Source organism: Oryzias latipes, chromosome 10 (genome assembly GCF_002234675.1).
Source record: "Oryzias latipes chromosome 10, ASM223467v1".
Lineage (NCBI taxonomy): Eukaryota > Metazoa > Chordata > Actinopteri > Beloniformes > Adrianichthyidae > Oryzias > Oryzias latipes.
In genome coordinates, this window is record NC_019868.2 from 28,557,129 (window position 1) to 28,582,676 (window position 25,548).

Genomic DNA, 25,548 nt, shown 5'->3' on the forward strand with positions numbered 1-25,548 from the left:
TTTATTTTTCTTGCAGGACATAAAATAAGACAATTTTTGGGATTAGGGTCAATTTACTTTTCTTAGATTCTATTTTGGTATGAAAATTCTGTTTTAGCATAACTGCATTCCTAATCAGATAGAATTGCAGTTTTCTCTGCTTTTGTCTGCATCGTTCATGTATTTCCCATCGAGCTCACGATTACCCCCGATCTGTTCTTCCCGGGCAGTAATCCTCGTCTCAAGCTTACATTTCCTGGCACAGAGCCTCCAAACTGATGACTAACTCGACCTCCGAGTCCACGGCTGCATGCTTTACGACGCATCTACAAAGCCGCCCGCCGTCTTATCCGCCTGATTATTCCACAAAGAGCTGGAAACTTGGAGTCATAAACACATAAAAAAAAAAGTTCAGCCCATTTTATTCTCCTTTGCCTGTAAACCGTCACCAACAAAAACAGTGGAGGAGGGGAACGCTTTGAGTTTAAGTGAGAAAATCTAACAATAGAATGAGATGATCTGACACCAAACTGAGAAAGAAACGAAACTTCCTCTTTAAATACGGCAATGCCCCCAATGGAAAAAAAAGGACAATGGAAATGTGACTTTAAAATGTGCTGCTTTGGAACCTGAAAAGCTTATGCAACTTTTATATATTTGAATTCCTGATCAGCTCAGTGGTTGCTCCTGCTTTTATAAGTGTTATATAAATGATAAACATCCTAAGATCGATCATAACTGACTTTACGTTGAGTCTGTTGACTTTTGCATTGACTTCAAAAGGAGGCCACACCACTACATAGTGACAAGATGGACGAGTAGGTTTTCTACAGACTGATTCCGCTGACCCGTCCATGTTGGGGCAAAAAGCCACAGAAACAGGAAACAGGTCAAGGTTTCAAAATAAAAGACTGCAGATCACATCATCCTCCGTTTTGGCCAAGTATAATTTTGGAAGCTCCATTTATGACACAAAACATGCATTTATTGAGGAAGAAGAGGGCATGGGGCCTGACTGCTTAAGCTTTGGATGAGCCAAGAGAGCGGAACCAGCGACCCGACACGGGGGTGGCAGGACAAACCACTTCACCCAGGAGGGGGGAGGGAAAAGACCGGAGACACAACAGAGACAACGTTAACTAGCTGACGGTTGTGAGACCGACCAAAGCTGGACACACCGCAGACGGACCGGTGTAAAACCGGGTTAAGTTTTAAAAAAGAAAAACTGTACGCAAACAAGCAGAATGTAAAAACGGGGGGGGATCCATCTGACGGACGCACAGAGAGTTTTGATGAATTTAGAAAACTAAATTCTTTTGAATTTAAAACAGAAGATGGAGAATGCTTCTTGTTTTGACCTTTTTTTTAAATAGATTTTTATTTTAAGTTTTTATTGTTTGTTGTAAAACATGAATACAGTTCATTCTTTATTTTGTAGTAAAAAAAATGACCAAATGTACTACTGACTTGTGTTTTTTGCAGAGTTTCAGGCCTACTTTAAAATAATTGAGTATTAAAATAATAACAAATGTCTCCAAAAACAGAACTTGGGCTTTTAATAGGCAGATGGATTTCAAAAATCCCTACAAAAAACTGTTTATTCTGGTAAATTGTAAAATACTACACAACGCTCAAAAATGCCCAAGACAACTAAAGGGTTAAAGTCTTCTGTTGCTGCAGGAGATGAAACTATTGAGAAAACACACTGTTTCATGTCATTTAAGGATCAGATTACCCTAAATTATTGTCTTTACTCCAAATGAAACAAACCTGAACCCAGGCTGGGCTTAAACTCTGAGGTATTTTGACAAAGAAAAGGCTCTTATTGTGACAAGTCATGGTCAAAAGTGGTTTTATTGTTATGCCTTTGGTATGTGAATGAAATATTTCTTTTGGAAACTCTAACTGGGCATCAGAAGATAAAAGACAAGAAACATTTGCTTTAGTTTCAAACACAAGAAGCCAAACAGAAACAAACGTAGTGGATGAAGGCGATTCAGTTGCAGCTTCTTCCTGTCTCAACAGCATGAAAGCCTGAGCCACAGAACAAAACCAGTTCCCGCTTTTCTTTTTTTCCCCGTTCACGCTGGTTCTTTCTGGACTCTGACAGCTCAGCAATTATGAATAAAGAAACACACACCTCCAAAATTCATCTACTACATTATTTAATGTGGAACCACAAATTTACAGACTTTCTCCAGCATTTGGCCCAAAATTTGCTGCTTGGATCGTTAAAGAAAATCGTCAAAAAGATCCCAACACTTGCACTCTTTTTCTCCTTTAGCTTTTCTGCTTTTTAGTTCCGCATTTCTCCGTCTCAGAAACTAAACAAACTCTGTTTACTATAACCGCAAGCAAAGAGCATCTAATACTTTAGAAAATATCTGTCATAAAAAAAAAAAAAAGCTTAAATACGTTTGTTGACATCGAGATCTGCTGCAGAAATTTCCAAACATTTTGGCGACTTCCTTTCTTTCTGTAATTGTTTATTAACCTCCTGACCACCGCTGTTGACTTCTGTAGAGAGCATTTCTAAACCTGGATGTCTCCCAAACACTACAGAACTACAGAACCAGCTCCTTTTGGTTCCTACAGAGGACATTCGGGGCTTTTCATTGACATCAGATGTAAAGGGCTCTGGGAATTGTAGTTTTTGGTAGATTTAGAAAAAAATCTTGACTTGCTCCTCAAGACTAAAGATTAACTTAGTCGTCTTTTGGACTCCATTCACCAAATTAATGAGAAAAAAAAAGCTTCCAAATGAAAAGTTTCTTCCACCGTTTCAGATATTTTTAAATTTCAAAATATTTACTAGACTTGGTGGCGTTACCGTTACCATAACCAGACCATTGTGGAGGTTGTCCTATTCTGGGCTGTAATGAGTATCTGAATACTCAGATGTTGGTGATCTACAAGTATGAATACTTGAGATGCAATTTGGGATCTTTACAAACAAAGTAGATTATACTAAAAATACACTTCTGGATTTTAGGTAAACTAAAAAACCTGAATGCGCTGCTGTCACAGGAAGTAAATAAATCTATAAAGTGGAGTGTTTGTGAAGGTTCTCACTGTCGACGTGAAAGAATGAAGAGTTTTTGTGATGAAAGAAATAACATTTGAATTCAGTTCATGGAACAAAGTTCTCAAAAGCCAATTTTTAAAAAAATGTAATCAACAATTTGAATAAAAACCTAAGAACAACCATTCAAACGTCATATTTTAAAAAGTAAGACTCTTGGTTTCATCTGTCAATTGGATTAGGTCCCTGCCTAAAAAGGATTCCACGGCCCTAACACACCTGCACCAAGACGTAACTCAGTCGCTTTTCTCCGTCCTCATGGTCACGTAGACCACATGAAAAGACAAAACTCAAAGGAAAACCCAAGAAGGCGTTTCTGCTCACCGGCTTTTCTCAAAACTCTGCAGTTTTTTCTTTGAGTATTACACAGAAAATCTTTTCTCTGAAGCCACCGCATCTTTTCTTTGGGACAGACAAAACCAAATCTTCTTCCAGGAGTTCACGGCCTTCCAAACGCACCAGTTGACCGAGTTTTAGCTAAAAATAGGAGACGCTGCATCAGCTATTCGGTGACAGGGTCCGGCTGACTCATTCCAGAGAGCAGGTCAGTAATGAGACACCGTTCAGCAAACCACAACACAAACACCCAGCAGCGATGCCAACCACAACATCAGTCTGCCGCTGCTGTGCAGGAGGTGTTTGGAGATTCACATCAGCCGGAGCATCCATCATGCCGGCAGAGGCTTTCCTACCGTTATTTCAAGACATTTTGACTCATATTCCAGCTTCGGTCACTATCTAAGTTGTTTTTTTGTTTCTTAGGAGGGGAGAAAATTCAACATTAACCAGATAAGGGAGCTGCCACAAAACACGAGTTCATCCATGGACAGACGGAAGGAGACTGTTGGGGGTTTCAGACTGACTGGAATGAAGATCTCAACCTTTTAAACAACAACAAAAGACATTTTTTAGGTTGGAGGTTTGTTGTCATAAATGCAGTGGTAACGCTTTCTTTTACAGTACAGTACTTACTGTGTACTTAAGTGTTATTTACATGGTACTTATTATTGGACTGACTGGGTACTTACATGGTACTTTTTTGTGTCTACTCGGTACTTACATGGTACTTGCTGTGTATTTATGTGGTACTATTTGGTTCATACCTATGTGGTACATACTATCTATAATATACTTACTGGGTATTTACATGTTGTGCAAAGGTGTCTTCTGTGGTACTTACCACATGTAAGAACAAGGTAAGTACAAACAAAGTACCTCGATACTAAGTCTGCACTTGTATATTTCATGGTATTTACCATGAATTTACCACAGAAACTACCCCTTAAGTACAATGAAACTGGACTGTAAAAGAAAGTCAGCCCTATTTCCACTCTATTACTTGGTACTTTTTGTGTTACAAAAATGCAAAAGCCAAACCATCAGGACTGGGTTTGGCAAAATACTTTTTAGATCCAGGTGATTCAGTAGATATTTGATGTATTTTTTTTCTGATGGATCTTCATCATAAACCCCTTTAATGAGCAGATTGCTTCACAGAAATAATATGAAACTCTAATTTTGGAAAAGAAAAGATTGTATTTCACACCCCTGATGTCTCAGAGGAGCGTTTTACCAACATGAAATGTTCAAGTCAAGGACGAGTTTTTCCCATTACTGTTCTCAGGGAGCCCTAATGAGAACTGCAGCACAAGGAAATGATGACAGAAAGCCCATCCTTCCAGTTTAGACGCATGAAAGCTGTGGAATGAGCTGCAGAAACATCCAGAAGGAGATAAAGGTGGAGCAGCAGCAGCAGCAGCTCGAGTCCATGAGGCGCTGACAGACCGCGTTTGTGTCTGATCACCGCTTTTAAATACTTTCTTTGTTACCAAGGTTACCAGATCAGGAAAAAAAAAAGAATTGTTTGGAGAATCGGAAGCTTTCAGCAAAGAAAACAATTCAAATGTTTTTGTCTCATTTTCTGATAAAAGGCTGCTTTCATAAAATCAAGACTTGATTGTTCAGGACAAAACATTTATTCAGGGCTCTGATGTCTGAGAGGAAATTTAAACCATTCTGACCTTTTTTTTAAACATTTTGCATTATCAAATGTGTTTAAAACCTTTTGCTTTTTTTTTTCTGAGGCGGTTTGCAAAAATCTATTTTTATTGATCCAAATCCATTTAGCAAACATGAAGCAGCCTCTCAGCTCCCCTCTGTGCTCTGACTCAGACGATGATGCCAGAAATAACAGACATTTAACTGGATGAATTAAAAAAATATGTTGTTCTAAAACGTATTTATGCTTTTAGCAAAAGAAAATGCCATCGGGAACCGAAGTGCTTTAGATTAAACAAAACTAAAGTAACAATTAAAAAGAACAGCATTCAATTAGAAAGAGCAATAAAAGGCAGATAAGAATGAAACAAAGACAATAGAATGCCTCCAATTTCCAAACTTATGTTAACCTGCTAGCGAGAAAAGAAAAAATACTTTGAACAGAGAAAACAGGAAATGGAAATGTTGAAAAAAGTCCTGCTCCGATCATCCTTTGATCTGGTTTTTAAAGTGTTCCCACTGCTCTTTTCATTACAATTCTGCTGGCAGGAGTTCATCAGAAATTCACCTCTGATGGTGCAGAGCAGCCCCGCCCCTCTTCCCCTCCCCATTGCTGAGAGCACGTAGCAGGCAGCTTGTGGCCCCGCCCTGCTTATTTCCTGCATCACAGATACGATCTCTTTCAAACCTGCGTCTTTTCGTCTGCTCCTGATTCGCAACGATTTGATTAAAGAAAAAGTCAGAAACGAAACTACAACCTTAATTTTCTCTCCATCATCAGAAAAATGCCACAAAACACCTTTTTTTTTATCGGAGTGGGTCTTTGAAGGTTTTTCATTTAAATCACCTTCCTGTCCTCAAGTCTTCAGCTTTTTCCTCACAAACGCCCTCCCCATAATATTCGCAGCTTAAAAGCTTTGACCTTTTTGCAGGCGGGACAAAGTGTGACTGCATGCAAACATGCATCTCTGCAGCGTGCATGTGTCCACAAACACATTCTACCTCCAAGATCCAACCAGGGCACAGAAGCCTCTTCACAGCTCTTTGCTTCCGGTCCACAAACGTCTGTTTTCTGCTGTAAATGTAAATTATTCGTTTCTGTCTACCTGGTGCAGTTTTTTTTATTTAGATTAAGGTTTTTTACATTGAAGCTGAGTTTAACTCATGAAGTCCTTTCTCTGTTTTTTTTCCTTTTTAGGTTTCTCTCTGGGTAAAATCACTCAGTTATTATTTCAGTTATTATTTTTTATTATTTCCTTCAGTGTTTCATTAAAACACTGCAGAGAAGAAACAAGTCATTTTTGTCTAAAACCTGCAGGAAGATCATTTTTTCTCGCCTTCACTGCTTCTTCCGCCCCTCCGTCAGTGCTTCATCAGCTGTGATTCTCAGGAGTCTCTGAATTGACCCCACTGCTTAAGCTGAATGTATACGTGAACCTGTTTGGGCTCGCGGCTGCTCTACCGGAGTCGGCTGCTGAGTTATTGCTGCTGCCTCCTCCTCCTCCGGCTGTTATGCACTGAGCAGACAGCTCTGCCAGGATAAACGGATGAGTTCGCGGCCACCTCTCAACCCGGGGTAAATAGAGTTTGCAGACGGGCGTTTGTGGACTGATGTCGGAGTGTCAGCTTGAGGAATGCTGCCGTCTCCTCGTCTGCAGCTCGCTGTGAACCGCTTTTTTTTCCCATCACCACCATCAAACCTGAGTTCCAGCTCTTCGCTCTCGCCCTTATTTTTTCTCTTGCTGTTTTGTGCCCTTCACTCTTTCATTCATTCATTCCTCCTCCTCATTCGCCCCGGTTTCAGTCTAAGCCAACCCAAAGGAGCTGCCTGAAAAGCCCCCAGGTAACATGGCGGGGGGTGCTGGGTCTTTGCAAACACAAACTAAGCCGTGAGCTGATGAGACCTCAGCGTGATCCGCTCAGACGAGGGGGTGGAAAAACGACACAACAGAAAGAAAAGAACAAACCAAACGCCATAAAGACCCACTCCAATGAAAATGGGGGTTTTGGGGATTTTAATGTGTTGACAGAGGACTTAAATAAAGAAAATCAAGCTTAAAATGATTTATTTATTCAAATGCTTGTGAATCATGAGCAGACGAACAAATGCTGTCTAAAAAAGATTGTTTTTGCCGCAAAAAGAAATACGCTGGGCGGCCCAAAATCTCCCTACTATGAGCTCTCAGCAGTGTGGATGGGAAAGGGGGCGGGGTGGCCCCCTACCAACAGTCCTGCCCACAACTATGTTCTAGAAAACATCACCTTTTTTTTACTGAAAATTGCATAAAGAAAATGAAAAGATCACTGGGAACACATATCAAGATGCTGATTAGACAGCATGATTATTGCACAGGTGTGCCTTAGACTGGCCACAAGAAAAGGCCACTCTGAAATCTTCAGTTTTGTTTTATTGAGGGGGTCAGGGGACTCAGACAACCAGTCAGTATCTGGTGTGACACGCTGTCGTATACGCCGATCCAGAGCATCCCAAACATGCTCAATGGGGGACATATCTGGTGAGTATGCTGGCCATGCAAGAACTGGGATGTTTTCAGCTTCCAAGCAATTCATGAGGCAAATGGTGGTCCCACCAGATACTGACTGGTTGTCTGAGTCCCCTGACCCCCTCAATAAAACAAAACTGAAGATTTCAGAGTGGCCTTTTCTTGTGGCCAGTCTAAGGCACACCTGTGCAATAATCATGCTGTCTAATCAGCATCTTGATATGGCACACCTGTGAGGTGGGATGGATTGTCTTGGTTAAGGAGAAGTGCTCACTATCACAGATTTAGACAGATTTGTGAACAATATTTCAGAGAACTGGTTATTTTGTGTGTGTGGAAAATGTTTCACAATAACAAAAGTGTTGCGTTTATATTTTTGGTCAGTGTAGATGAAAAGATGATCACAGTGGGACTCAAAAAGTCTCACAAGCCGACTTAAACTCAGTAGAAATGTCAGCTCTGCTGCTCTTCACAGAAGATGCTCAAATTTGATTGGCCCAATCGGGAGCTCTGAACAATTAAGGAAAAATCTGCAACATGGCAAAAGAAAAGATGGACAGAAGACCTCCCACTCTCACTAAAAAAAAAGAAATAAATAAAAAAGCAAAATGACGCCGTGAAGCAGCTGTATCAGCAGCATGGTCGGCCACGGGCTGCCCACTCAGTCTGAGTAACCCAAGGCCATCGAGAGGCTAAAGGGTTAAAAAAAAAAGACAGATTAGCAGGACTTTCTTCTCCTCAGGTTAGCTTTTTCTTTGATCACATTCAAAGACTTTAGTGGAATTCATTTTGTAGTCAGTCCAACAAACTGCAGGAAAAAACTCCCTCTGTCTGCTTTGTTTGCTGCCTTCAAGCCAGGATCCACATTTGACGACTGGTTTCTGAGGATTGCATGTTTGTGGGGGTCACCAAAGCAGGTTTTTACCATCAAACATCCATTGAGAGGGATTTATATTCAGGATTCCTCAGTTTGTTAATTGCCGTTATTGGAATCAAAAAGAGAATTTGAGTTTTTAGACATGACAACACGTTATATTTTTATTAAATTGATACATCTATGCTAAATCGTCTTTGCTGACTCATAAAAATGTAAATGTTCTGCCTTCTAACATGACTGCTTTCTGCTGTGCATCACTGTCGTCCACGTGCCGTCTCCCGTCAGTCATGCAAATTCCAGCCGGACCGCTGAAGCGCTGTGCAGAGGACGCCACGGAGGCGGTCCTCTCCATCACACTCCAGCTGCCGCCGCCGCCGCTCTTCGACTCCGAGCACAAGTGGAGCCGTTTGAAAAGTCAAGGGGTTTATTTTCAGCTGCTGCATTGAAAAATGCTGCGAGGAGAGACTGTTGACTTTTTAAAAAGGCTGAAATGATACAAAACACAAGAGGCACCGCGGTCCAAACACTGGCGAGAGAGCAGGCGGCGGCCCGAGAGCTCTGTGAACGTGATTAATGCGGACAAAGAGGAAACAGGAAGTAGTCAGAGCGACTTTGCTCTGTCCTCTGACAGCCACGCTGACAGCAGGAGGGGAATCACATGACCCGCTATGTTCTCACATCCAAAGGCCCCTTCAAGACCAGATGAACATCAGAACGACATGCCAACCTGAACATCTGCCATCGTTTCAGCGGAAATCGCCTCTGGTTTGTTGACTTTATGTCACGTTTTCGTGTCAGCGACGCGTCTCCAGGGTCCCTGAAAGCTTTTCCTGTGGATCGACAACACCTCAAAAGACTTTTTTCCATCTCTTGTTCACAGCCAAAGCCTGACTTAGCACCAGTTCTCTGGCTTTTTAGCGCCTTAAAAACTCCTGCATCCCAAAACTTGTTTCTACCCGGCAACAACTCTACCGGCCCACGGAGAAGAACCACTTCCTGCTGGTTACGCCCAAAGTTGGAAGTTAAATTAACTTGATAAAAGAATCGGCAAATCTTCAAAGACGGGCTAGACAAAACGTTGGACTTGGGGGCCACCAGGCTCCACCTACTTCTATTTAGGCGTCTGATTGGTGAGTTTCTAACTTCAATAACCTGATCTTTAAACAAAAATATCAGGGGAAAAAGAGGAATTATTAAGAACAGGTATCAGATTCAGAATGGTTCTTCTGACCAACAGCGCTATGCTTTTGATGGAAGAAGAATAAACGGATGAAGAGGACCGCAACACTTCAGCTTCATGAAGTAGAGTAATGTGGGTTTGAAGTGTCAGAAACCTTGAAAAGACTCTAAACATCCATCTGTGGTGGTCAAAATGTCCTGTTTGTCTGTGGAGCTCAGTCGGACCCACATTCACAAGTTCATGAGCGTCTGCTGTGAAGCTTGGCTGCCTGTCTGGTACGGTAACACCTACAGCAGGTATGAACCGGGTTTTATTTGATATTTTGTGACGGCTCTTCTTCAGGTCACACTTCACTACGAAGGAAGGAAATTTGTTCTGGGAGACGTTTGTATTAAAGGCTTCTGAAAATAAACGTCAGATAATTTATTTTAAACCCAATAATGAAATTAAACGCTGAAAAATATCCATCAGAGTGGTGTCTAGTTTAGAATTACTGCAGGAAGTCATACTGAAGATGTAAAAGAGTTGGATGAGCGTCGGGTGCTAAAGGTTGGAAAACTAATTTAAAAATCTAATCAGCCAGAGGCAAAAACAAGCATTACATAAAGCTCAATTAAAGCAAATCAATTCTTATTTAAGCATCTGTACATTTGATTGTTCCACGACCTCATTCTTTGAGGATTTTTGTGAGGCCGAACAAGTGATTTTCTCTATCTGGACCTTTGATGACGACAAAGATCAGAGTTTTTCATTCGTTCTGCAGGGTTAAACTATCAAAGTAAACATTTACATCTACAATTTTCTCCAACTTCTAGAAAGTTTCTCTCCATCCACCATGATCAAAAAACATACATTAAAACCCCCAGTATCCCCCCCAGGGAATTTTCTACCTCCCAGGAGCCCTCTGCAGAGGCTTTACTGGATGAAATATCTGGAGGAACCTGCTTTGCAAACAGACTTGACTTACTGAGGAAAAATAGAGAATTCAGACGCTGTGTGGAGCACTTTTGTTTTCCTACATATTCTTGCTGTGTTTTATCTACACAGTTCTGACATTTATGAAAAATAAATAGGGCAACGCTTGACTCCTGGCCTCTTCCAAGCATCTGGGTAAACATTGGGCCCGGTGCAGACCAAATATGCCCAGAAGAGCTTCAGAGAACAACACTGCCGTGGTCTCCAGAACTTCAAATAACTCATTCCTTCTTAACCCTTCACCTGCTTTCTACAGGATGAAGAATGGCTCTGCTCCCTTCAAAATAAAAGGCTGCTTGGAGAAAGGCGAATATACGAAAACCTCCACCCACGGTGGTTAACGGAGAACATGAAGAACATTTTACAGAGAGAGCGTTTGGGCCGGATGCGACACACTCATTACCCAAAACACAAAGGAGTGATAAGAAACCAAAAAGCATGGTGAGGTCTGTCGTCTTAACATGAAGGAAACCTTTGGTTCTGCAGATCCAAAACCCAGCAGCAGGTCCACATCGGAACAGATCCAACCCCACAAAGTCTAGCTTACATGCAAAGCAGACCCCGTCTCCTGATCCTTTGCATACAAACACAACAAACACTTGATTTGAAGTCCCACTCTGATCATCTTCTGAGCAATCTTCAAAGCTCTCCAGTGTTCTTTAATGATGATTATGCGGTTTTCAGCTAAAAACTAAAAATATGTGTTGGTTTCTAGGACATAGTTTCTGCAGAGTCCATTCAAAACCCACATGTTGAGTTGTGGGTGGGACCATTCCCGCCCCCCTTCCCATTGCTGAGAGCAATAGGGGGGGCTTGTGGTCCACCCAGCGTACATTCTACGTCACAAATAAGATCTTTTCCGAACAGCATTTTTTTCATCTGCTCCTGATTCACAACTATTTCAAAATATAGAAATATTCAGAAATTGAATTTCTGGAATCAAAATGTTTCCACATTTGACCTCAAGAACATGTTAAAAACACCACAAACACAGTTTTCCTCGGCTAAGTCTTTAATAAAAATCATTCTTTACCGTGTAAAAGGTAATTTTTTATCATATCTGTGTGTAGAGTTTACTCTGATGGGCTTTAGAAAAGCAGGATATTGACCCTTTAACTCCTGTCAAACTTTACATCCACGGCTCCCGTTGCTTCAGAAAAGCCCAGAACATCACCAAAGACAGTTCCACCCTGAACTTTGACCTATTGCCCCATGGGAGGCGATACAGGTCCCTACAAACGAGAACAAATGGAGTTAGACGCAGCTTCTGCACAACAGCTGTGCTAAGAAATTAGCACTTTAGTTTTACTTTCACTCTGTCTTCTGCGTTTGTCCTCCTGCACAGGGAGTTGCTGCTAAATTTTAGTCTATTCTATTCTCTTCTACTTTTCATTAATTCAAGAAAAAACACAAAACAAGACAAATCTGAAGAAAAGAAACTTCAGATTCCACTGAACTGAAGGATTTACCAAAGATAAAAAAAACCTCAGCACAACAGCTATCCAGAACATGGAGACGGCAGCCGAGTTCCACGAGCAGAACAGCTTTTTCTACCAGATTGCAGCGTTCTGTCATCATTTCTATCTGAACCTCGTGAATCAGAGCGGCAGCAGGTAGAAATCTGCTGAGGGTGAAGCTCTGGCGAAGCACAAACAGAGCGTTTCTCATCAGGGCTTTTTCTGCAGAGATTCAGACGACATGTAGGGATGGAGAGAGGCATCACGGAAAGGGGATTCTCACTTCTCTGACAGAAACATTCAGAAAAAACAGCCCAAACGTAGATGGGTTTCGACGGAAAGCTGGCTCCCGCCTCTGTCCTCGCTGCGCTTTCCTTCCACGGTTCGTCCTCACTGAAGCTCGTCTAATCTCCTGGGAGAACATCTTCTCCGTGATGGAGGGGGATCTGGGAAGGGATCGCTCAGCTCACGGCTCTGTGAAACACTGGCTGAAAAGTCACGCGTGCACGTCTCCTCTGCTTTACAGCAGGACAGGACGCCACTTGACCTTTCCAGAACCGCCACGCTGCTCGTCTCCACTCCAGCTGCAGCCGCTGGAGGAAACTTGGACCGGAGCCCGAACGCTTTGAGGAATCTAAAAGTGAAATGAAATGTGGGCCAGTGAGGTTCTAGGATGAGGTGGAGAAAAGGTCACCCGGCTTGTTAATGGGGGTGTTTGACTCACAGTCGGCCCTTTTGGACATCGATTCCCATCATGCACAGCCTTTAATGATGCAGCTGCAGCTGTTTAACCCCCCAAAAAAGTTACATTTCAATCAGAAAAATGTCATTAATCTATGAACAATGTCTTTTAGAAAGCAGATCATTGAATTTAATGCAGCTTAAACATTGTAACTCATTAGATTCTACACCAATGTTGTCATGTTTGTATCTGAAAATAAAAGAAGAAACTGTGTAACAATGCACCAAAGCTATAATAATAAAGCATCCTTTTTTGAGCCAAGGCACACTTTATCCTTGACAAAAATCCAGCAGCATCCAAAAATTAAAAAAGTAGAAACTCCATAGTCTGTATTGATCTACAACCCCTCTGCTATCTCTCAATCTGCATTTTTGTGATAATTGTGGCAGAAACAGCTGGAAGTTGCAGCTGTTTTTTCTAAAAGATGTAATAAAAGTTGAGTTAGTTTTTAGTAATAATTTTCAACTAAATTATTTGACATTTTACCCTGGTAGTTGTTTTTCCCTCCAGTTTATTAACATGAAATTTGATGTAACCTCACAAAAAAAACAAATGTATTCTTTCTAAATAGTGATTTATTCTATTTTATATTTATTTCAATGTTTGTGCAAAGGTAACTGTAATTTTTAAACAATTATATGATCACAATATGTTTGCTAAAATTTACATAAAAAAAACTAAAATTATATTTATGTTTTCTGTAGCTAAACAAAAAGTGATCATGTTGAAGTTTTATTTGTTTTTCTTTTGTCTTAATCAAAGATGAAGTCTTTGAAAACTTTCACAAAAATGTTTTATTCCTTTTAGATTAAATTGTTTCAGTTTAGTTTAATTGTGTCTGTTTTACCTTAATCCCGTTTCTTACACGTTGTTCTTACTTCTTCTTAAGTTTAAAGAAGAAGTAAAATAATCCAGACGTTCTTAGAAAAGTGTTTCAGTTAGAAAGATGACTTGGACCAAACTCTGGGATGTTTGGCTGATAATAAACACAAACCTGGAAGGAGAACTAAACTGTTGACCTCTGATTTCACCAAGAAGATGGAAAAATTGTTGGATGTGTGTTCGTTGTGGTTTAAGACGTTTAACATGAAGACTCATTGTACGCTGAGATGCTGTCACTTTAACCCAATGCATCATGGGAGATGTAGTGATGGCAGACAGACTCTCTTCTCTGAGCTTCGTTGATTTGTTCACTTGTTCCACGGTCTGACACCGGATTCTGTGGAAAGCTACACCTGGCTCTTTTATTCTCAAACACTTTTAGTTTTAGAATATTGAACATAAAAGCAAAATTCTAACCAACTAAAATGGAAATGATCAAAATGGGATTTTTTTTGTAATTCACTCCTAAATGTATGTAAAGGTATTCTTTTAATGATTTCTTTATTTATTTTCATTCCTTTTATTTGGATTTTGAAACAACCGATTTATTTTTTCAATTCTTATTTCCCTTAAAAGTTGAATCTAGCGTTTGTTTGTTTTTTAGAGTTGAACACATTCAGAGTTTGTCTCCACATTTAGACAAGTTTTCTCCCTCTGAGTTGCTGTGATTGAAGTCATTTACAGGTGGGCTTCCTCAAACAGCCCCCATCACACCTACATACACAATTTGACAAGCTTAAGTAAAAAAAAAATCTGAACAAATTCGAAACATGGATCGAAACTTTGGCAGAGAATCGCTTTGAGCTTCTGGATCAGACACAGAATCACTGCAGACCACAGCCGAGAGGAGACAGCGTCCTGTGAGTTTCAGCGCAAAGTGAGCGTCTGAGTCTTAGTGGAGGTGAAGGGCGGCCTGCAGCGTGCATGCATAAATAATGAGGAACTATATTTACATCTAGCATTTTGGGGACCTCTGGCTGCACTTAGAGAAATGGGCGTGACTTCATAAACAGAGGCGAGAGGGCGGGGACAGTTTGTAAAAGAAGAAAAATGTAAAAGTAAAAACTTCCCAGCCTCCTAATTTACAGCAAGAAAGATTACCGACATTTATGCCCACAAATCCATCGTTTCCATGAACTCCTTGACATTTGGAGGCGCTTTCCTAACAAATGAAGCGTATTTCTGCAGGTGCATGAAATGAAGCAGAATCCAAATAAATGTACCTGTTTAAAACTTGCACTGTAATTCAATAAGATATATATATGTATATCTCTATATATATACATATATATAGAGATATACCGTATTTCTACGGTTTTCTTATGTCCTTAATATTTATTTTTGACATTTAAGTGAAGGCTGGTAGATGCATGCATGCATGAGGTTTATTCCAGGTACTGTCTAAAGAAGGAGGCCTTTTGATTGGTTCATCCCTACACAGAGAGGACCATGTGATGCGGTTCTTGCACGGCTCTGATGCAGGGATGCAAAGACAGTGTAGGTGTGCTGCTAGCTACTATGCAAAACCAGATCCACAACATGACTGATTTTCCTCTCTGTTATTGTTTGTTTAGTTATTTGAGTTTCTTGTTACTACAAGCAGCAAAACAAAGAATTGCCTCTTAATTTGTTTTGATGAACCCAGCATGTCATCACCGACAACTGAAATTACTTTTGTGATTAAAAAAAATGAAGCTCTTTCAAAAAGAACCCCCAGTTCCTGTCCAGCCAGGCGAGCCTAACAAAGCATGATGGGATATGTGAGAAAAATGTGTTTCTGCCGTGGATCACCTTCCATCCCTGCAGACATGATGAGAAAAGCGTCCAGAAAAAGACGTTTTTTTCCAACAGTCGAAGCTCAGAATACTTTTTCTTTTCTTTTTTGCATCTCAAAGTTTCAGAAAAGTATTCCTGAGGAAGTACTAAAGTACTTAGGGTGATCCATCAAAATGATTGATTGGAGCCAACAATGAAAACCTGTCTTTATGTGTAAATAAATACATGAAAGCACAGTATTTAACACTTTATCCCAATACACATCCATCCATCAATTTTCAGAACCCGTTGAATCCCTTTGGGGTCACGGGACTGCAGGGGCCTATCCCAGCTACTGGGGGGCCAAGGCGTGTTACACCCTGAACAGGTCAGTCGGTTGCAGTGCCACACACTCGCACTCATCTCGGGACAATTTAGAGACACTAATTGAGCTATAGAGCAAGTTTTTTTGAACGGTAGGAAAAAAAACTGGAGCGCTTAGAGAAAGCCCACCCCTACATGTGGAGAACATGGAAACTCCACACAGTTGGGATTTGAACCAGGACCTCCAACACCACACCAGTAGAGCACTGCACAGCAACAAACTTGTTCAAATATTGCTAAATATTAACAAAATGTGGGCCAAAAATCCACAAAGAAACAGAAATCATGTGGAGCAGTGAACTGACACAGACCAGAGTCATGGTGCTTTGGCAGCAAATGAGACTGAAAAGCAGTTTTACAACTTTTGGGGAGAATAATCTAAAATTAATAAACATTTTTCTGAATTATATCAGAAAAATGAAAAACGTTCTTACAATAACGATGATTAATCCAATACTGGATAATTGCATTGCCTTATTAGGAAGTGCAAACTTTCCTTATAAACAAATATTTCAAACTCTTCCTGCAAATAAATGATCCCTTCACTCAGATTTCTGTTGCTCGTGTTTTCTTTAGATCTTGGTTTAAAACCTCCAAATAAACAGGTTCTTTTTTTTCCCCCGCCCCACCTCCTTAATCTCTGCCGCCCTTTTGACTGTCGGTTTGACTTGGCGGAGATAATGATCATGACATTGACGACTCGAGGCCCGATGGATCCGCTCGCAGCTGGAAACGGATCAGAAACGAACGACGGCGTCCCTGAAGCGCCGAGCGTTTGTGCAGCTTCCCTTCAGCTGCACCCCCTCCCCATGGAAATATTGACCATCATTATTTCAGGCCATTTCCTCTTTCATTTCATTCCACCAAGCTGACAGCGTGAGACGGAGCGTGCACGTGTGACACTGCATGACAGTTGTCATTCTCCACAGAACCACAGTTTGTGCGTTTTGCTAATCACAGGGGAGGTCGTCGCTTCTCCGTGCGGTGAAGAGGAAGACATTTGCACAAACGAACAAGAGTCCGGTTCCTCTGCCGGCTTTGAACTGGACGCCAAATGTAGTTTCTCCACTCTGCAGAGAGGCGGTTCAGCCTCCGTTTATGAGCTTCTCACCTTCTGGCAGTGGGGCTGAGGGCTCAACATGCCAACACACTTCCCACTGACAGACTGCTCCCCCCCAAGCCGGTGCATTTTTTTTTTTTTTTTTCCATTTGCCGCCAGCATCCGGCTTTCAACAGAGCCGCGTTCTGTCGCAGGAAACAGCCCCACTCCTGAAGATGGAGGTGATGAAGGTCAGAGAGCGGCAGAGGGCCGCACTTGCAGCTCTGCATGCGTCGCATTTCAAGCAGTTTCAGCTGAACACGTTTTCATAGAGAAAGAGGAAGAAAGGAGATGTTCTTCAGCTATTTACCAAACTTCTGCCACAGACAGACAGTTTTATTTAACGGAGACGGTTTACTGCTGTCACATTTCATCTTTAGGATGGCAGAGTATTCAAGTAACATCAGAAGCTATGAGCCGTAACATTTGGATTTGCACCAGTTGAGGGGGGGGGGTGGACAAAAACCTCCGCCGTCGCTCACTTAGCTCTTCTGGGCTCAGGTCTTCATGGACTGTCTCTGCTGGCTTTTGACACAGCTGGAGATGCAAAAGTGTGAAAATATGCTAAAAAATCTGACGGCTTACCCCCCCTGGGGTGTCGGTCCAGGCCTGGGCATTGTGGACAATCGCTCGCCGGGGCAGCATGGGGAGTCACGAAAAATAAAATAAAAAGGCAACGCCGAAATACCCAATCGCATTATCCTACCCCACTTCCAGAAAACCCACCACAACAAACACTGACCATTTTAGAAACCCATAATTAAGAAAATGAGAAGCCAAATGGGGCGATGTGCAGACCATCATGACTTTGTGAGGTTGTTTGCTGCTTTTTCTGTTTTTCGTTATTCTTGTTTTGTTTATGTGAAAAGTATTTTATTTAAAATGTTTAAAAGATTGTAAGATTGTGGTGGGAATTTATAAAACCTTGTTTGCTCTGAGCGGTCACGGTCCTGTATTTTGACAGCTTCCATTATAAAATAAACCCATTCAACTGTAACAAGCCGTACCGTTTTTGAGCCCCCATTGGTTGTGGCTCCATTGCAAAATGGAACAGAAGGGTTAGGGTGCAGCTATTGCCGTCACACGCTAACCTCACGTCACACGCTAACCTCACGTCACACGCTAACCTCACGTCACACGCTAACCTCACGTCACACGCTAACCTCACGTCACACGCTAACCTCACGTCACACGCTAACCTCACGTCACACGCTAACCTCACGTCACACGCTAACCGCTTTTGGGATGTGTGCCTCTTCACCACCCGCAATCTAAATGACTCGTCTATACGAAGTACCAAAAGCCAAGCGGGGAAAAAAAGGTCTATTATACAGCACATTCCTACCTTTTTCAGGCTATAGAATAGAATAGAATAAAATAGAATAGCTCTTCCTACTTACAGTCCCATTTGATTTTTAAATCAACATTCACACTTTTTAAATTGAGCTAAAAGTCAAGTCAGTCATTCCACTGGTCAGAATAACCATTCTTGTTCTGATACCTTTTTCAAACATTTTCTTAATAATCCTCATTTTTATTCATATTTTCTCTGTTGTTCAAGTTATAAACTGAACAGTCAGATGCCTCAGTAGGAGTAGGTGGAGCCTGCTGGCCCGCATGTCAGACTGACCAATCACTGCTTTCTGACAACGCTTGGCTCCAGCATGGCGGTGTCCGCATCGCGAAAATATGCCAACTGCATTTACCTCAACTGGTGGACAAAAGTTCTTCCACTGCGTGAAGAGTCGGAGGTCAAACACAGGATCTAAAGATGAACCACGTTGAATAAGGAAAAATAATTACATTTGTGGCATTTCAAGATGGGGTACAGAACATAAGTTAGCCCTTTATGCGGATGACCTCCTGCTGTTTATATCTAAGGCTAAAGACACTATCCCTCACGTTTTAGAACTGCCTGGTAAGTTTGGAACTATCTCCGGTTACAAAATAAATCTGCAGAAAAGTGAGCTATTGCCACTTAACATATCTGATTCAGCCATGAAGGAAATTACTCTCCCATTTAAGATAACAAGAACTAGCTTTGTCTATTTAGGAATAACTGTAACACAAAAACCCTGTGATCTGTTTAAAGAAAATTTTGGGAAACTGCAGGTGACAATACAACAGGACCTGGCTAAATGGTCTCCCCTCTACCTCTCGCTAGTTGGGAGAGTGAACGTGGTTAAGATGTCTGTATTACCCAGATTTCTATATCTATTTCAGAGCATCCCCGTATATATCCCTAATAGTTACTTTAAAAAACTTGACTCTATTATCTCAGCGTTCATATGGAACGGCAAAAAACCACGGCTGCGCAAGGAACATCTGCAGAAAGCAAAACAACATGGTGGTTTTTCACTTCCAAATTTACGCTATTATTATTGGGCTGCTAATCTGTGTTGTGTGACATACTGGGCACATTACTCTAATGATGTTGGACCGCCGTGGGTGGAGATGGAAAAACTTTCTGCTGGACCTGGTCTGTTACCCTCGGTCGTTGGTGCAGCACTCCCACTGACTAAACCTCTGACTATTGATAATCCTGTAGTACATAACTCGATTAAAATCTGCCATCAATTCAGGAAACATTTTGGCTACTTAGGGATGAGCCTGCAAGTTCCAATAGCATCCAATACATTTTTCCAACCTTCGTTGTTGGATGCTGCATTTCAGAGGTGGCGGCGACACGGTTTGACGACCTTTAACGATTTATTTTTTGATAATCAATTTGCCACTTTTCAGCAACTGGTCGACAAATATAATGTTCCTAACTCAGATTTTTTTAGATACTTGCAGGTGCGTCATCTCATCATGACCTCCATCACAGGGTTCCCTATTAAACCTCCTCAAAATACTCTGGATAACATTTTGATCTTCAATCCCACCTGGAAGAATTCCATATCTAAATTGCTTGGCATGATCTCAGCCATAGAGTCTTCCTCGATGCTAACCATTAAAACATATTGGGAGCAGGATCTTGATGAAACCATTAATGAAACAGACTGGGAAAATATAGTGAGGAACATCAACTCATCCTCGATTTGTGCAAAACACTGTCTATTGCAGTTTAAGGTTGTGCATCGTGCTCACCTCTGTAAAGCCAGATTAGCCCAAATGTACCCACAAATTGATCCACTGTGTAACAGATGCAAATCAGCAGAGGCCACACTAGTTCATACTTTTTGGTACTGCCCCAAAATACAGTGCTTTTGGGGACATATATGTGAGGCACTTAGCTGCATCTTGGGAGTCCAACTGACTTTAAACCCACTTGTATTTCTGTTTGGAATAAACAGCGGGGCTCCGACATTGCCTCCAGGTGGTCAGAGAATCATTACTTTTACAACTTTACTAGCTCGACGCCTCATTCTGCTTAAGTGGAAGGATGCTGCCCCCCCCCCCCCCCCACTTTATCACATTGGATTCAAGATGTGCTTTACCATCTTAAGCTTGAAAAAATAAGATTTACTGTAAGACAATCAGAGCATAAATTTTATAAGGTATGGAGACCATTTCTCAACTTTTATAGTTTACCATCTACAAGTGTAACAGAATGATGCCGTTTTTTTTTTTTTTTGTTTGTTTTTTTCTTTTTCTTTACGTGTGTATTAATATATTTGCACTTTACTTATTTTTTTGCAATGTATATGCTATTTAACCTATACTGTGACAGATTTTATATATTCATGTTTCTGCTTATAACTTGCACCATTTTATTTCCTTATATTTCCATTACTAAAATTGATATTGGTGTATATGACACTGACAGCAGCAGGGGGTGGGGGACTGGGTTTTGAGTTTGTTTGTTCTATGTTTTAAAACTGAAAACTTAATAAATATATAAAACACTAAAGATGAACCACGTTGGAATACGACATTATTCCAACGTGGAGCCTCGGCGGTCCATCACACTAGAAGACGAAGATCAGCAAATACAAAGCCTCCAGATCTGCACAGCGTCCCGGCAACCCCCTCCCCCGTAAAAGACCCTTCAGCTCTGCAGGAGCACAGTAACTCATGTCCGCTGCAGCCTCAGATTCACACTGATTGCACCCAATCTTAAGAAGCATGGGGAGAAGAATCTGTTCTGTGTTGAGATAAGCATGCGTTATCCAGAACAACTGCAAGTCAGCACTCAAGTTGGGCTCTCAAAAGCAAATTTCTCATAAGCACACCCCCAACCCGACCCTGCGGTCTCCCCGTCCCACCCCAGGCAGAATTCAGCGTTTCAAAGCTCTTAGCCACTTTAATTCGATTGCTTCGGCTGATCCACCTCGATAACTTCAAGCTGATGTGACTAATTCAGGCACATCTGACATAAATACAGCACGAAGCAAGAAGACACAGATCTGCCGTTAGCACCTGGATTTACCCCTGCAGGGGCAAAAGCCTCCTGTTGAAACGCAGCGCAGTGATTAAAAGCTGAGACAACGTCTTTGACACGTTAGAGCGCAGCTCCTCCCCCTTCATCTCCCGGGTCTGAAGGGATGAAGATGCTCCTCTGCCTCAGAGGGTGACGTGACTGATCTGCATCCCACACACAGACTCTGGGGGTGGAGGGGTTGTAATAGAAACAACAAAACCTTCGAAAACCCTAAAAAAAATATGTCTTAAAGCAAAATAAATCAATTTGCTCTGAATATAAACTTTTTAAAACCAATTTCTGGTCAAACTCCACAGTTTTAAGGTTTTTTAAATGTTGGTTTACAAAGTAACAAAGCTCGTTACCAACTACATCTTACTATGCGTAAAAAAAAAAACTATGAGGATGTTTAAAACATTCTCTCCATGCTATTAATATAAAGCTTTATTAGTGAAATCTTTTTCTTATGAGTCATAAAATGCCTTTTTGTTCTTAACTCTCTCTTTGTTTGGTCAGTTGTTGCAGTACAGAAGAATGTAAAGCTCATAAGAGTGCGTGCAGGAGCAGTATTATGATGTGGGTTGCTTGTGTCTGTCAGGCTGGGATTCAGCTGCATAATCACTTTATTATCTCTCTGTTGTGGCTCTCTGGCTTTGAAGGAAAGTAACAAGTTTGTTATTTTAGTTTATTCATTTCAGGCGATTGGGTTTTATTTTTTATGGTAAAAGGTTCAATCTACAGTTAGAATGAGCTTAAAGCTCTTATTTCGATCTTCTGCAGCACAACAGTGTCTAGTTTCTGTTCATAGGTGCAGTTTTTAAAGTTAAAAATTGCACTGACTGATTTTTTGGTGGAAAACAGAGCTGGAAGAAGCCAGGGTTAGGAGAGACTAACACGCGCTAACAATATTTAGCCTTTGATAAACATAAAATCCATGCAGGAAACGCTGCAATCTGCATCTTGGCTGAATGTAAATATGTGGGAATAACATCAGCCTTTATTTTGTCGGGACACGACTGGAAACACTGTTCCACGTGATTGTTTGAACGGTTTCTAAGGACTGAGCGATATTTATGCTTTGAACAGCTCACACACCGCCCCAAAGCCACTGTGTGAGATGGAAGTCCAAGCTCTGCTCGCACCCACACTTTTACCGGAAGACCCGGTTCTCCTGAGTTCGGTAGCTCGTTCATCTAGAGCTGCGGGACGGATCACAGTCTGAAGTCTCCCACACATAGCGCACACATAACAAAGCATCCTCTCTTCCCCTCAAACACAAAGCTGTAAGTCTGCGCTCCGCCGGTCCACTTGACTGATCAAGTGCAGGAGCGGAGTACTTCTTTTCTATTTTGTTTGTTATTTTTTCCCTCAGTTGACACTGGATCATCGTGGATGAGTCATTAGTCTGGAACAATAACGAATAATAATTATATAATAACAAAAAATTACCCCCCCCCCCCAACGATATCACCGTCCATCCCGATGGTTTACTGCGATCGTCAACTGCCAATTTAAGGGAAATCGCCCAACACTAGCCGGAACTCGGTATAGAACCGTTAAGGGGAAAAGCCTGGAGCAAGATTTTAGCTACGACATTTTGCACCAAGCCTTTTCTAACTGTAGGTGGCAGACATGCGCTAGTAAACAGAAGAAAAAGAAGAAGAAGCCCCTCCCTGCTTGCCCAGTGTGAACGTAGCATCAGAGTATGTGTTGACGTGAGGCACAGCAACGGAACGGGCTGATTTGACGCTGACGTGTTTTGATCACAGGACTTCTATTAGCCTGCAGGACCACCGAATAACTCCAGAGTTTCTAAAAAGACAACTGAGGCGTTCAGCTTCTTTACCTTCCGGAGAATTTGAGCATGGAGGCAAACACCTCCACCTTTAGACAGAAACGTTCCTTTGTGACAGCGCTCATGGTTGCATTTGATCTGAGTGACAGCTCGAGGCAGATGGGGTTTGAGGAGTCGCTCCGCTCCACGGTCATGCTCAAACAGACGGTATCACTGATCTTAAGTTCAGTGTGAAACCCAGAAGTCTGCCCTCTAGTGGAAGAAAAATCAGGTCTTTAAGGAAAGAAGATCCTCGAATCCCTTCCGGTATTATTTTGCTTTCAAATTCTGCAAAAACCAGATCCATTGTCAAGTAAAAATCAGTGAACGGTCCAGTTCTAAAGTTATCTGACCACACATCAACACGACTGCTAACCCCCCCTCCCAGCAGATGAGATGTGTGGGTCTGTCCCCTCCACCAGGTCAAAATTATGACAAATCCTCCCGAAGATTCTCCCAGCGGCACTAAGTCACCTTGACATTTCTGTTGGCCGGAGCAAAGGTAACCATCTAAAAGTGAGCTGTGATGTCACTGGTGCCTTCCTGAACATCCCTTTCAGATGCATGAAGAAAACAAAGCAGAGTGACAGACCCGTGCATGCTCTGAAAAAGAGAAAAGTGCCCTCTGACAGCCATAAAAGTCGCATCACAGACACATCTGGAGAAAAGCTCCACTCCACCGGAGCTGGAAGAGCCTTTAAGTTCTTCTCTTGTCTGATTTCATGAGCTCCAATCTGAGGTGGAGGACTGCTGTAGAGCCCAGAGGACTTCAGTCACACCTGCAGGTTTAAGCCTGCAGACCTGCAGCCTGAAATAACTGTGGAGCTGCAGACGCTGGACTGTAAATTATACAGCCTCCATCCTCCAATCAGAGCTGGAGATGAGGGCAGATTACACCTGAACCTTTGGTCAATGGCTCCTTGATTTCCTGCGTGACTGATCCATAAATATTACGTAATGATAATTACCATAAAGAGTTGAGCAACTGTAGAAAAACTAGACAAGTTATCAGAAGTTTAGAAAAGGACTACTTCATAAAAGGAGACTTTACGATTGAAAAAGGCTCGTTCTGCAGGAGTCTGTTCTCATTCAGGCTCAGAATCTTTGCAGCTGGAGACCGACGCGCGTTAAAGGAGCCCATTCAGAAGCGATGCGGCGCGAATTCTCCCAGAAAACAGTGAAACCACACAGTAAATTCCGATAAAGCAGAGATTGGACTCCGAAGCCCGCGGCGTCCGCGCGCGCAGAGCATGTGACAGCTGATTCTCTGCGCCTTTGCAGGTCAGAGAAGCAGCAACAGCCCGCCTGACACCGACAGCAGAGCGCTCCAACTGAGGCGCAGCTTCAAAGTTTGCCAAGAGTTTGTTTTGTTTTATGTTTTTAAAAAGATGAAAACTCGCTTCTTTCCGTTTATTGTAAAGAAGTTTCTCATCCTGTAGAGTTTAAACCACAAAATATCTAAATCCAAGACTTGGAATTCCGTCCAACTCCAGAAGAAACGTCTCCTGATCTGACTGCAGAGAGAGAGGTCACCCGTTAACCCGCGTCCACCCTCCGCGCGCGCACTGAAGGAGACTTTACTCACCATTCCTCCCCGGAGGCTCCAGATCCAGAAAGCATATCACGAGACTAAATCCCCATGAGCCGAACCGAACCGATCCAGTCTGAGCCAAAAGCGAAAGCAGCCCGGAGCTGAATGAGGGACGGAGCCCGAGGTGGAGGCTGGCGCTCCGGAGAGCGACTGCGCAAAGGCAGCGGGCAGCGCTGCGCCGCCGCGGCGGACACGGAGGAGGCCACAGTCCGGGGGATGGAGGGGGGGATGCTGGAGGGAGAGGGGGGGACTCGAACCTCTCTGGGATCTGAAGGAGCCCGCAGGTGATCCGTGCATGCGCTCAGGTCCGCTGTGGCGTCTGCGCGCTGCGCCGGAGCTCGGTCCGCGCCGGTTCCTCCTCCCTCCTCAGCCCAAAAGGTGCAGGAGCCCTCTGCCGCTCACGCACGTTCACCGTCATCGCTGAAGCACGGGGGCACTGCGCGCGTGCGCGGACAAGTGACAGGACAGGACCTGCGCACGTGCAGCAGACCCTGACGTAAAAAAGCCCCGAATTGACCGCGAATGCGCGCGCTGGCTGAACTTCGAGCCTTTTCCTCATCAGTTATTAAAAATATAAACAGACATTTCCCGGTTTCATTCCTTAACTTGAATGCAATTTTGATAAGGATTTTGCCCTGGAAAAGGTTCGCGTTTAGGATCATCTGTGGCTTTTTCTTGCCGTTCAAACACGCAGCAAAGTTTTATGTATTTTCCTGCTGGTTTGACTTTAAAGGGTTCTACTGTAAAGGAAACACTCCTTTAAATGCTGAAATTTAAAAAGGGCCACAAACGTGGAGAGATGTTAATACATGCAGACTTATGGAACAATCTCATGTTTTATTTGAA

General features: G+C 42.3%; 1 protein-coding gene across 2 annotated transcripts in view; it reads right to left on the reverse strand.

Annotated features, from left to right (window-relative positions):
- LOC101173638 (5-hydroxytryptamine receptor 4) overlaps window positions 1–25,192 on the reverse strand; it is a 180,681-nt gene extending 155,489 nt beyond the window's left edge. Inside the window, exon 1 of one of the 2 annotated variants that reach the window (XM_011480564.3) lies at window positions 24,697–25,192. The gene's annotated coding sequence lies outside the window, so the exon portion shown is untranslated. The remainder of the gene's footprint in view (window positions 1–24,696) is intronic. The other variant, XM_011480562.3, reaches the window with a different exon arrangement.
- Window positions 25,193–25,548: the final 356 nt, after the last annotated feature.